The sequence below is a fragment of the Larimichthys crocea genome, chromosome VII, assembly GCF_000972845.2.
Source record: "Larimichthys crocea isolate SSNF chromosome VII, L_crocea_2.0, whole genome shotgun sequence".
Lineage (NCBI taxonomy): Eukaryota > Metazoa > Chordata > Actinopteri > Sciaenidae > Larimichthys > Larimichthys crocea.
This window is the reverse complement of record NC_040017.1, coordinates 16,443,526-16,458,286: the sequence shown is the minus strand read 5'-3', so window position 1 is coordinate 16,458,286 and position 14,761 is coordinate 16,443,526. Positions and strand designations below refer to the sequence as shown.

Genomic DNA, 14,761 nt, shown 5'->3' with positions numbered 1-14,761 from the left:
AACAATATTTACTGATATATTACTGACTGTCTTTACTTAATTATGTAGCATGTTTTTAAAGCTCATATTAACATGTCCATGGCCCCCTTCTCTGTGTGACCGAGGTCAAGCTATGTATAAGTCTGAACCTGTGTAAAAGGATGACATCATCGGGGTGTATAGGGCAGTGTGCCGCCATCATTTGTGAAGTTAATGTCTTCCAGCTGTACGGCCTCAGTCTATATAATCCCCCTCTGTTCCCGGCAGAACTGCTCCTTTGCTGAACAACACTGAAGGTGACAAAGCGGTGGTTATGTACGCTAGATTTACAGGAGTTTGATGTGTGTGTGCATGCTGTGTACGCATGTAGGTTCACTATTTAGACAAAAGACAAACATGAGCCATTTTACTGACTTCAAATACTTCAGCCAACTAGGCCAAGTAGGAAACCACAGTCCATTAAAACTCCTGCACGCTGCCTTGTAAGCAGTTAGCTCTGCTATAGTTAGGTTCCCTGTAGAGCTGGAGGCTGACTCATGGCAGCGGTGTTTGATGTGGTGCAGAGCTCCACTGAGTTTACTTGGGAAAACACTCTCCTGTTCCCATGGTGACCACAACAGGAAGGATGCTGTCATTCAAGGGTGCTGGGTTCTCAGCAAACTACGGCCTGGCCCCGGGCACTCGCAGTGCAACAAGAGGGACACAGGGTCAACCTCTTTTGGGCTGCAGTTTGAATTGCTTGTCGCATTTTGATCTGATTGGCTGAATGAGATCAAAACGAACTTCATCAAAAGACCAGTATGTTCCAGCAATTATTTATAAGACTTGCGGTTACAGTAGAGAGTAGCTCACGTAGTGATTTTTTTATTCTTTGTAGCGTTTCTCGTGTTTTAATATTGGCTCAAACTCGTTGTGATGTGCTGTTCTCAGTAAAACCTCACTCTGCGGATGCAAAACCACCTCCTGCACAAACAGGAAGACAGACGAGCTTGATTTTTACCTGATGCACTGAGGTACTCCAGATACATTTCTGCATGATTGAAGACAAAATGTCTTGCTAAGCACTGATTGGGAAACATATTTCAATAAAAATCTGTGGTGCTTTGTGATGTTGTTTCAGGTGGTTGTATACTTTTATTGTGTTACCCTGCTGTGCAGCAGCTGTGGCAAAATACTGCTTGGAAAATACTATTTCTGTTCAAGCACAGCACTTTGAAATGGAGGGATTTTCTGATTCTGACTCAGTTTGCTCCGCCAAAGCTTTTTCTTTCACCTTGTTACTCTCTTTCTGTCTCTCCCACACGTCAGATTTGTTTTTGTTTCTGTTCCCATCTGCTGATTCCTGCCTATCACATGACGCACAGTTATTTGTTGAAGCACTGGTGAAATGATTTCATCAAATAAGCATTAATCTGCTTAATTGCGCAACCGTAACAAAAAAATAATACTAATCTTGTTGTGAACCTGAAGGCAGACTGTGTGGAATGTCTGACACAGTTTTATCTGGCTCTCGGGTTTAAGCTCTTCCCTGGAGGAGGTAACAGGAAGAACCGAGCTCAGAGCCACCACACACTGCCAATGCCATCTAGTGCTGAGAAGTCGACACGGCAGGCTGTGTGGACGTCGAGCGTGCCTCTGTGCCAGTCTCCACACCTCTGTGTAGCAGCTGCTCTCAGAGCCACGTCTTTAATGAATGACCTCCAGGAGGCGCTCTGTGTCAGAGATACTATCTGGTCTTCTGGCAGCTGGTTTGTTTAGAAAAGGAAGCTATTAAAATGTCTTTAACTGAGAACTAAAGTCCTGAGGCAGGAGGGATGTTGGGGGAGGGACCGAGAGAGGGGAGATGAGGTGGAGAATATGGGAGAGGGGAAGTTGGTGAGAAACAACTGCTGGGAAGGGGGGACATTGTTAAAAATTTCCATTCGTTCTCCTTTAGACTCACCTTGGTCTTAAAATTCACCCACCTACCCTCAAAAATAACCAAGCTCCCCTCCATCCATCTTACCTTCCTTACCTGAACACTTTTCTTTACAGTATTTCTACTTTTTCCATGGAAACAAGAAAGATAACACACATGCACACATCTAGGTTCATGGGACAATTCTATCTGCAGGATTTGAATTACTGGCTTTATTATAACAGACTTTTTATATATATTAATTAATATTATATATTAATTCAAATGAAGCCTGAAAGTTTTAAAAGGTAAGAAATCAATGGGAAAGCTATTGAACACAGACATTACTTTATCTTTAAAAATGTTATATTAGTAGTCATTAAAATGCTAATTTTCCCAAAAATGTTTTGAGAAAAGTAGATTAGTTTGTAAGATATTGGTAGAGGTGGTCTTTGTTTGTGGTGAGGTGACCCACATCCACTATAAAAACCCTGTGGCACCCTTGGGAAACAAGCTAGACTTTGTGATGTTGCAAGGACATTATTGTTCCTTCATCTAGTCTGTGAAACACTCCTTTTAGCTTGGACTCAGTGAATAAAACTTCTACCTGCCTACTTGCCTGCTCCGTTGTGACATTCACTCACTGACTTAGATGTTCATGAAAATACATGATACGGAAAAAAAAAGAAAAAAAAATCTGGCCTGTGAGACGCGAAAAGCACAAGACTGCTGTCATTTAGCAGCTATGCAGCAGCAGAAACACACACAGCTACTGTACTGTCATCAAGCTGGTGTCTCATTAATTCATTTTCCCACGTGGCATCCCTCCACATCTCCCTGCTGTTTTCTCCCTCCCATGTCCCGTATCGGGCCTCAGCCGACAAGCCTAGTCTGGCTGAGGTCACCGACTTCTTACTCGCTTTGCAACAGTGCCCATTTATCTGCAAATAAATGAGGTAGTGAAGCTTTTATTTTTTTATTTTTGTGCTCTGTGCGGTACTTTTAAAATAATTGACGGTTAAAATGAGAAGCAAAGATTAAGTATCAGCTCTTACTACAAGGAAAGTTTAAGGTAGTGCTCAGAACTGCTCCTTTAATCATGATTTTCCATCCAAGAAAGACAGAACATTAATTAGAAACAGAAAAAGGACCTTCACTGCAGAGGGAGAAGGTTTCTGCCAGAGAATCTGTTCATCAAACCTGACAATACTGGAAACAGTACTGCAGAAACATAATAAATACCAGTCTAGTACGGTAGTCGTGATTACTCTCTCAGTACTGCCACGTATCTGTTGTTTCTCTGTGATCTTTATCTGGACCATTTACACAGCTGTTAGACCTCTCCTGTTTCCTGTCCAGGTAAGAGAGTCTCCAACCAATAAGATAATTCACCGACTTCTTAATGCCGGCCAAGTTAAACTCTAAAATACCCCAAACTCTCCTATACCTCCTCTGAACATCTGACACAAGGAAATCGTAACTATTCCTAAAGCAATTATTCCTAATGATTTCTGCTTCCTGAAACTCTTCTAGCTTGAAAAATGTGTCCTCAGTCTGAACCTGCCATATTCATCCTAAATCAGGCCCGAGCCAATATTTACTTTTATGTAGACAGGCCAGAAACACATACCAGCACAATGGATACTATGGTTATACACTAAGAACAGTCACATCAGCCTGATTCCAGCCTGAGTGAAAAATAAATCATAAGACTTTATGCCAACCCCCAATCTGCACCCTCACAGTAAAGAAAAATCTCACTAGAATGCCTGGTTTGCAATAAATCATTCAGTCATGACGCCTACATATGACACCTACACAAAGCCTACATGTAACCTCTGTGTAACCTCCACACCAGCGCTAACTATCTACCAGACGCCCACTCAGCACAGCTCCCTGTCCCTGAGGTCCCAGTTTAGACGGAGGACGCAGCTGGTTTGAAGACTTTTCCTCATGCGCTTTCATATGTATGCTCCTCCCTCACCGCCCCCCACCCCCCACCCCTTCTATCTCCCCATTGCCTCCCCAATTTCTCTCCCCTTCATACAGATTCAAAATCCCTCCCCTGTCTCTCTCCCTGTGCTTTTTTTACTCCCTTATTTCTTTTGCAGATCCAGCTCTTTGGCTGACATTTAGGGCGCAACAAAATTGATGTACGCGCGGAGGAAGATACCGAGTCAGGCTTAGGGTGAGCCAGCACAGACCCCCAGAAAGGCTTTAAATCCAAAACTGAAAGAAAAAGAAGAAAAAAAAAGACTCCCGCCCTCTAACATCATCATCCACAAGTATGACAGACAATCATGAATCTTATTGTTTCCTCACCTTTACTACCTTCACTTATTGAGCATTTTGGCTCAGGGCTATGCTTCCTGTGGGACGCATGTCAATGACAGTGTCAGTCATCATGAATAGCAATGAGTGATTCTCTTATTGTCAAATCTATCCCTTTTGTATGAATAATTCCTACCCCTGAGTCCTAGTAAAAAGACAAGTTAAAATAAAATGATCAGATTTACTCGGATAACAATAAAAGTTGTATGTAACTGCATGTATTCCCTTTCGTATGCTGACTAACTTATGTTTGTCCTTTTCAATCACAGTCCTACTAGTACAAACATACTATTTTGAGAAATATTCATTTATTGTCTCACCGATGATTACTTGAAAAGATTGATACCACTTTCGTGTCTGTATGTTGAATATGAAGCTACAGCCAGTGGCTGTCTTAGATAAGCTTATCTTAACATAAAGGCTGGAAACAGAGAGAAAAAAGCCAAACTCTGTCCAAAGGTGACAAAATCCAACCACCAGCATCTCTAAAGCTCGCTAATTAAGACAGCATATCTTTTCTTGTCGTCGCACTGAGGTTGCTAGGCAAACAGCGGATGCTTGCTGCTGCTGCTGGCGGAAAACCACACTATATCTTTTTTTACAGTACAGATTTGGTACAAATCTTGAAAAAAACAGTGAGTTTTAGAGGTGCTTGGTAGGCAGATTTAGTTATTTAGTTATCTTTGGACAGAGTTAAGCTTGCCATTAGGGTAACTGGCTGTTGAAGCTTCATTTGTTCTGTGGTGCCGTGGTATTGACCTCGTCATTGATTTCTCAGCAAGAGAGCAGTATTTTTCAGAATGTGGAACTACTAACTAAAAATAGAGATAACATATACAGTCGGCTGAACTTCTGGTTAAACGTCATTGGTTTTGGCAGCCACACACGTATATTTAAAAATGTAAAATAAATTTAAGTAAATTTAGGTCTGTGCCACAATGATTGTTTGATAAATTCACTTTAGTTTTTCAGTCTTTAGATAATTAGTGTAAAAGAAAGAAAGAAAAATATCTTTTGATTCATGAACAATTTAACCTGTTGTCAGCAGTCATATCTTGCCAGTTATCTTGCACTTGGACCAGCTATGTCAGCTATGTCACCCTGTGTGCTGCTACTGAAGACAACACATTATCTATCAGTGAAAACTGTTCTATTTCTAACAGGGTCCCAGGCTCTGCAGACATAATAATGTGAGTGCATGCTTATGTGCTCCTTCATATTTGTGTATATGTGTGGGCGGATGCGGGTGGTGGTGAAATTTTTAATAATGGCTGCTTGTTTCTGTCCCTTTTGTGTTTAACTTTCTGACACCAGGAACGAGGGCACAGACTCAGTCAGATGGGATTATTGGTGGGTCATCCAGGTTGATCAAAGCTGGCGGGGGAGAAGTGAGACAGGCAGAGAAAAAAAGGGACAAAAAGATCGTAGAGGATTCGACTAGGATTCTGAGGACAGCTTGTACAAATGGAAGACGCATTTTCTTTACATCTTTCCTATCTGTTGCTTAATTAATTAGATCACTCCTGCACTCTCTCTGTCTCATAATGTCCAGCCAGTTTTAATGAGGGAAAGTCCATCTCACGTATAACTGCCGCACAGTGTGTATGTGTGTCTGTGTATGTGTGACACAACAGGGCGAGGGCAGCAGGGCACAGGGGTCGGACGGTAATGGCGGTAGCATATTCAGGCCTCCTACTCTGGAATGCAGAGTGAGGGAAAGACACAACACTGCAATTCACTCGCACATAACTATTCTTAGTCCAGTATGTGAAGTGGACTCTCCCCCCCCTCCCTTCCTCCCTTCCCTCACCCCCCCCTGGGTCTGTGGAAAGAGTCTGGACGGACGAGTGGACATGGTGTCTATTAAGGTACAGGGGCAGGGTTGCGAGGCTCGATGGAGAGTTTTAGAGAAAGAGGGAGAGGATAAAAGTTAAGCTCCAGTGAGGCAAAGCCCGGTCAGCTAAGTCTGAATGGAGCAGTTCACTGGCTGTGAAGCCTCTCCAAAGAGCCTATTGTAAACGTACATTGGCACAATGCATGGAGCCCTGGGGACCTCTCTCTCTCTCCCTCTCCCTCTCCCTCTCTCCCTCTCTCTCTCTCTCTCTCCTCCTCTCATGTGACCTCTCACAAACACTGACATACAGACGGACACATGCTTTCTCTCGATCCAGTTTTTCTACCTAGACTAAACAGACCTTTTGTCTTCAATGCAATTCAATTGGCAGTGTGACACTACAAAGTTACATGCATTTCAACTGGGTGGGGGAAAAAAAAAAAGAATTTCCTGTGCTCGCACCCAGCACACACACACACACAGACACACACACACACACACACACACACACACACGCACGCACGCACGCACGCACACACACACTACTGAGATCACTGTGCAGCATCACACAGAGTTCAAACAGTGGGGGGATTCAGCCAGAGACAGTGTCACTAGTGACAGTGACAGGCTCAGATTTATTTTTTTTCTGTGTTCTCTTTGCTTTTATTTCTCTGTCCTTTCTGAATGAGTCATTGAGAAGATGAGGACAGACACACACCAAGGCCTGGCAGTGCACGGTCCCACTGTTATCGGGCAAACATGGCTGAGTTGTCTGCAGCTCAGTCATAACAAATGTCAAAGAGCTATTCATCTCCTCTAATCCCTCTCTCTATTCTCTTGTCTGCATGTATATACGCACACACACACTCACCGGTGACACAAGAGGCATTCACTCAAAATAACAAGGAGTGAGAGCTGAAGAGCTGAGTGAGTGTAAATCCAGTTGATTTTAGGGGAAGAAAGAGGGAGGAGAAAGGAAGTGCAGGCAATTAGGGAATTCATGTAGAGACGGAAAAGGTAAAGCGAGAAAAAAAAGCAGAGCAGAGGGAGGCAGAAGATAAGACGTGAAGATGTAAAAAGGAGCGGTAAGCAGATGTGAAGTGTAAAGAAAAGTAGACCGGGTGAGAGGAAACTTGACAAGGAGGAAGAGAGAACGAGTATCTGTCACCCTGCTGATGAAATCTCTCGAGTGATATGAACACACATTTAGGTTCCTCCACATGACACAGGCACGGTGAAGACCTGCACAGCGCGGCCTTCTCTCGAAAAGCTGCACGCTGAGTTGTTCAGAGAGTGTGTGTGAGAGAAAGAGACACTACATCCTGTCCCACATTGTCAGAGCGTGCACGACTGCAACCATGAAGGTGATGCACAATCTGGTTTTATAAATACTGAGCTATGGCACGCACGCAAACTGAGGTGAAGAGAGGAAACCCAAAGTGAGAATGCGATTAATCACACAGGCTTTCAGTTGGTTTGTGAAACAATGGACCAAAGAAGTGACACAGATGCAAGATAAATGACACAGTTTTATGATGGAGCATTCTGAATGTCGAGCATATATTATTCATTACTGTTTATTATCAGACATATTACTTTTTGCTGTGTGTGTGTGTGTCTGCTGAGCATGACCAATGTCAATTTATCTGCTGTATAATGAGGGTTTCCCTGAGGAAACTGTTTAGCAGAGGGGGGTCACCTACTTTGATCATGATACATATTATTTTGTGAATAGATTCCTCTAAATAGGGAATTTGCTATTTGAAATAGCTCTGATCTTTTTTGTTTTATTTCATAAAAGTTATTTATATTTCATTTCATGTTTTATAACCTGTGCAGGTGGCCTTTACTCTTACTCCCCCCACACACTATAAACCCTGATAATCATGTAAAGTGCTATTCCAAGAATTCCACTATGTTAAAAGCCAAAAGCTCCTTTTTTTAATCATTCTTGCTTATGTCCTTTCACTGTCTTATTTATATGATTGTACAATCCGACGGTATGATTTCCAAAGCTCAGACTTATGTGAGAGAATAACTGTATTGGCAGGCAAATAAATGTTTCCTCTGTTGATTTGTGATCCCGACTCTATGCTGATAGAACATGTACATGAATGTCCACAGGGACCTGAACAATTACGAGTGTGCAAACACACAAATGTAGCACAGAGATACTTACAATTGCATGTACACTCAAACATGAGCCTGTTAAAGTTCATCAGAAACAATGACATGCAAATACTGAACATTAACAGTCTGCTAAACATGCAACAACACATTGTTATCTGCAGTAGACACTCAGCGTGAACTCCTCCGGGAGGTGAGACAGATCTTCTGAATCTCTCTCTATCTATTCTCACCCTTCCTCTCTCATTCTTTTCATGGGTTTCCCCTCTTTGTGGTCTAGCTCTCTAAAATGATAAGACATCTGAGACAATTATAAGCAAGATTCCAGCTCCAGCTTCTCTACTGACCCTGTCCTACCTTGCCCTGTCCAGATGTAATAAAAGGCATGTGACAGAAATGTGGGATCAGATGCAGATCTCCGTCAACAAGCCAGCCTACTGTTCAGGCTTGCCATCGTGCAGGCAATAACATCACAGGAGTGACGCAAGATGGATTAGTCAAATGAAATAAAACACAGGGGGTGATAACAGAAAGCAGTTGAAGGAGGCGGGTTACAGACAGAGTTAAAAGGAATAAGTCTAAGATCAGCAGGTCAGCAAATTAATTTATGAAACACTCGGGAGCGTGGGAAGAGAAGAGCGATGGAGGAGACGAAATAAGATCCTTACTAGACAGGGAAAAAACGTTGAGATATGCAAAGAGTGATAAGAGTGCTTCCTGTTAGAATTCCATCCCAATTGACCTTTCCCTGTTACCGTGGTAACAGAGGCATGGCTGCAAGAGAAAAGGCTAATTACTGGTAATCTAACTGGTCTCTCTCGTCTGGGACAATTGATTTTCAGCATTTACAGTCAGACTAACTCACATGAGATAGACATACAGTATTAGTTGGTCTTACATGCTGCCAGCGACGGACTGAAGTGACACTGACAATGCGGTCAAGTCAAGATAAAAAAGACAACAACAAAAAAAAACAAGCTGAAACGGATGTAAAGCAGTTACAATCCTATATGAATGCTACAAGATGTTTTACATAGACTATATGGTTGGTTTTGCAGAGCACCACAAGTACCACAAAGGCACACAAATACACACACAGACACATACTAAGCTGCTATGCATGTATGTTGGACAAAAAGGCAGGTCAGCAGTCATGCACAATGCCTCCCAGGCAGTTGACATGATGTGTCATGAGGAGAGAGCAGCCAGACTGACAGCACGTCATCCAACGACCACACACAACCGCAACACATCGCTGGGGCACGCTGGGTAGACGTGCCCCCTGCCAACAAATGACTGCTTCATGCTGTCTGACACACATTTTAGCTCCAGACAGACAGACAGACAGACATGCCCAGAAGTGGGATAACAGAAACACACACATGCAGAAGATGACAAGAATAAACCAGGATGACAGCGAGATACTGGCCGAAGTATACAGATTAACAGAAAACAGTGAAAGAATTAGCTAATCTAATGCGACAAGTGAAAATGAGGGGAAGAAAGGAAAGGGAAGGAGAACTAAAATTCCTTTCCTCCGCAAAGTAAAGTGAGAAGAGTTGGCTGACAAATGGGATAAAGCCTGAGAGTGAATAAAAAAAAATAGAAACGATATGCTAAAGGGAGGTCAATGAAATATGAACAGCCTTTTTCAATATTCAAGAACATCCAGTGCAAGATTCGGGTCATATATATAACACGTCAAAGAAAAAATACAGGAAATGAACTTCAACTTTAACCAAAGTGACCTTCTTTTTATATATTAGCGTGCGAGTGTGTGTAAGGCCAAAGAACACATGCAGCTCCGGCAATTAGGTTAGAACAGGAGCATGCACATGTGCATGGAGGTGAACCACATACAGGACCACCACACCAAAGGTTTTGCATGTTTAAGCCCATTAACTCTGAGTCACATATATTTTACATCACTATCAGCTAGTTTCCAAAGCACTACACCATTCTGTTTTTACAGTGACTTCATACCGTCCAGTCAGCTCTTAACACCAAGAGACCTCACTGACAGAATGATCGAACTATCTTGTGATTTAAAACAATGACAATAAAAACTGAGCTTTTTCTCTCCCGACTTGCTGATACAAGTGCAGATACGACAAAATACTCCAGAAATTATTTGAGCTCAGTTATATAACTGTTTTCTTGGGCCTTCAAAGCAGACATTAGTGCCAGTATGGCGCTGAAATAATCATATGAGCAGTAACACTATTTTTAAAACTAAATTTTATATTGTGAATTTATTATTTTGAGGGTTTGGACCAATGATCAGACAAAACAAAGAATATGAAAATTCTCTTGGGCACTGGATCTGGGCACTGACATCTGTAAACAGTGATTAATACATGGATTGCATGAATAATTTAATTGACAAAATCGTAGACAGATACAGTATATAGTGAAAATAACTGTTGGTTGCAGCCATAGCCAGCATGATTATGAAAACCAGCTGCAGAGAGTTTGCTTGAAATAACCAACAACAGACACCTTTATTCATAATTTGATTTGCAAACTGGTTGGCAGCAGCAACATTGTAAGAATGATATAGTGATTGTAGTTAATAAGAAAAATCAGGACAAAAATACTGGGGTAATAATTAAACCCTAACATTATAGGATTATCTCCTTGACTGGAAAACAAACACTGAGTTTGTAACCAAATGGAAAATTCCCGGTAAACGCCTGGAGACTGGGAATGAGCACCAAAAATAGTCTGTATGTGATCAGGCATGAAGCTAGTACCATAAGGGCACTGAGGATGCCAAGCACAAGTAGTGGCATTATCTGCAGCCAAAGAAAAGAGATGACCACAGTGATATAACACCAAACATTATGGTAGAATGTGGAAAAAAGCACAAGTGTTCATATGGCGTTAAGAAACGAGCGCTGGTGACTGCATACAAGCAACCCTGTGCTTCTGGGCAAATAAACTGAGCTGCAGTCAGATGCCAGGGTGGGCAGGTTGGCCTGAATGTCTGGCTGTGTGGTTGGTTAGAGTGGCTGGCATCCTCCAGGCATGGTATGACATGTGGTTCATCCCAGCAGGCAGCCAGAGTCACAACAAGAATGACACTTGTGTCTACACGGCTACGCTGCTCACTTTAGCTGAGAGTCATAATAAACATACTCACCCGGGTGCCAGCGATGGGTCTAAAATGATGTAAATGCTGCTCTAAATTTTGTTGATTACAGGCATCTTTGATACAAAACCGGCTTCATTATCTTATTAAACACATCTTGTCTGTTTTTATGTTTAATTTCATTATTATTTGATGTACAGGAGCTCAGATCCAGACAGAGGTCAGAAAAAAGATGTAATGGAAAAGATCCCATGACCAACTCTACATTTCAAAACTCAACCACCATGACATTCTTCATTCTTGTATCTATCTACCCTTCCATGCTCCCTGCATATTTGAGAACGGGTGGGCTGACCACTATGAGAAACAGTGAAGTAGTCAGAAAGCAGTGATTGCTTTCACAGAGCACTTCATCAGAGGAAAATGCAGCATGCACCAGGGGGATTTACCAGGTATCATGTATGCTATATACTCACACACACACACACACACAGACTTCAGACTTCTAATTTGACTAAGGACCCATGCAGAGCAGTGGGGCAGAAAGAACCAGAGGAAAACAGTGCCCAAACTTAAATATAGAGGAATCTGAATCAGTGAAGGCACGGAGAGATGGGGAGCAAAGTCAGTGGAGGGGTGGGGTGGGGTGATGTTAAGTGAACGAGGGGGGAGGATGTCTGCTCTGAAAAGGGAGAGGGGGTCAGTGAGAGGGAGAAAGAGGCTCACGCTTCATTGAATGTTATGCCATAGGGGCTGATTCTGCTGACCTGGTTTCTTTCACCAACAAAAGGCTGTGCATTAACACACTCACAAAAAAAAAAAAAAAACGTCCACACACATGCACACAAAGCCTATGGACATTTACACACCCACTTAACTTAAGCCTGCACACTTATGTTTACTTTTCTACACAGCTCCCCCTCTATGTTTCTGTTTCCTAGATATGTACAAAGAATAACTTCAAGTAATTATATATATATATATATATATTATATATATATAATTATATATATATATATATATATCTATATATATATATATATTATATATATCTATATATATCTTTATAGGGGCATTCTCAAGATAGATAACACGTCAAAGAAAATGCCCCAAAAAACAGATGTCTTTGCACATACTGCTGATCAAAGCATCAGTCATAGTTTCCATTTCAGTTTTTATGGTTTCGAAAAACAACTTCTGTGAAATGGTTGGTAAATTCTTCAAAGTTGTGGGTGTTATGATAGATACTTGACAACTATTTTGACATCATGACACGATGTTATCCACTAACAGTTTTGCAACTGAAAATGTGTGTGTCACGAGAAGAAGTATCTACGTATATTCAATGGTCGAAGAAGTGCTCATTACACAGAATAAGTCATTTCAGAAATATATTACAGATTTATAAACAGACAATGGTGGAGCTAATTTCACTACTACTATTTTACATACTTCTGGGTTTACAGTCATGTATAACAATACACCATAATTTATTTCTTGATTATATCTTGTGTTAATAATCTGAATCTGCTAAGTAACTTAAGTTATCAAATAAAAAGTAAAAAGTACTTTACTGGTTGTAAATGTAGTGAGGTAGAAGTATAAATAAGCATAAGGAGTACATTCCACAACTATCGAATACCATTACCACTATCATATTGTCCACCTCTCATTCAGTATGTGTCTAATCCACCTAATACTTTATATTTTTAAATAAACTTTAAACATACTGAGCCAAGAGTGTTAATGATCATATGTTTTAAAGGCCTACTGACACAAAACCACTGAGCAGTTGCCCAAACAGAACGAGTATTCATAGAAATACATCTGGAACATCAGAATTCTTATTTTTGGAATTTGGCTTTTTCTGGTCCTAATAGGTCTTTTTCAAAGTTAACCACTTTGACTTGTCGTAGCAGGAAAAGCATGTGTTACTAATAACACCAACAATGGCTTTGTGATATTCAAGTATCCCACTAAACTGTGACAGTGAGCCAGCATGCACAATGCCAAGAGCATGAAACTGAGGCAGCCATCACTCATTTTTATCACTTACACGTGCTCCTCCTGCTAAAACATGTCAAAGTGTCTTAAAATAATGAGGGCTTTAATGAAGAACGCATACATGTTTACTAGTCCATGTTTTCATTGGCATAAATGTTTAATACTATAAAACATGGTGATAACTCTGACCATCTCTGTTTATTTCATCTCTTCCTTTTCTTTTTAACTAGTCACTGTAGTGTACTGTGGTGTGTTTGGTGGACAGGCTGACTTTAGCTGCGAGGCTTTTAGGCGAGCCAGTGACCCTCAGTGTGTTGTTACTGCAGTTCGACATGTGTACCAGTGTCCTAAATGACACCAACACAAGGTGACCCACCAGTCAATTTATACATTCAGTAAGGGAATCAATAAACACTATTCTGCTGTACTCCATCTGGGGACATGATAAATGTCAGCAAACCTTTACTCTTAAGGCTCATCTATCCTGGTCTATTCAGCGATAACATCTGGCTGTTCGGAGAGAAAAAATCTATTTTCCAGCAAGACTTCATTCATCAGTTATTTTCCATTTTAATCCTGTTGTCTGCCATGCACCTCATTTGAAAAAAAACAACCCAAAACAACAAAAACACAGATAATATTACACTCTCCATCTTTATTCCAATCAATTCTCACTATGCTCTGTTTTGCATGTGTCCCACTGACACACTAACACCGGAGTGAAGAGGATGCAGAGTAACAGCAGAGAGCGACTGGAGTGGAGTGACCTTTCTCTATGCTAATCTCTACTGAATGGACACACACACACACACACACACACACGTGTGTGTAAATGTAAGGTTGAGGATTTGTCCTCTAACACATGAATCCAAAAGGACATCATCAAAACACAAATCCTTCTCCTTGTGTGTGTGTTTATATGTGTGCCTGTGTGGCTTTTTTTTCTCTCTCTCTCTCTCTCCTTTTCTTGGATTACCCCTCCTCCCACTATTTCATGTGTCAATCATAGCCTCTCATTATAAGGCGTGACACACCCACTGGAGCATACATATCATACAATTCATTTTAAAATAGCCTGATGATTAAAAAAAAAAAAAATAGTCGTAAATCAAACACTGTGATCGAAATGATCTCCCTCTCTCTGCTCCTCCCTCCATCTTCCCTGGTGTGTCATCTCCCTCTCTCTGCTCCTCCCTCCATCTTCCCTGGTGTGTCAGTGCACCGCTGGACAGATGTAAACCGCATCCCACTATCCTACTACCAAGCCGCTATTTACTGCATTTCATTCACTTCAGCCAGCCACACTAGAATAAACTCCAACCCACTTGGGGATATGATAGGCTCTACGACTTTATAGCCACATTACCAACCAATAAGCGGCTTCTTTTTCCCACCCTAATAGTGTGAAAGAAATGTGGCGATCCCAGCACCTTTATGCGTTTTTTTACAATGAATTGTTCCCCTCTGCAGGATCGATAGACAGAGCGGTGCTGCACTA

At 41.4% G+C, this 14,761-nt stretch overlaps 1 protein-coding gene across 1 annotated transcript in view; it reads right to left on the bottom strand.

Moving 5' to 3' along the window:
- Positions 1 to 14,761, bottom strand: part of dock10 (dedicator of cytokinesis 10) — a 60,533-nt gene that overhangs the window by 45,144 nt on the left and 628 nt on the right. The gene's annotated exons all lie outside the window — the stretch shown is intronic.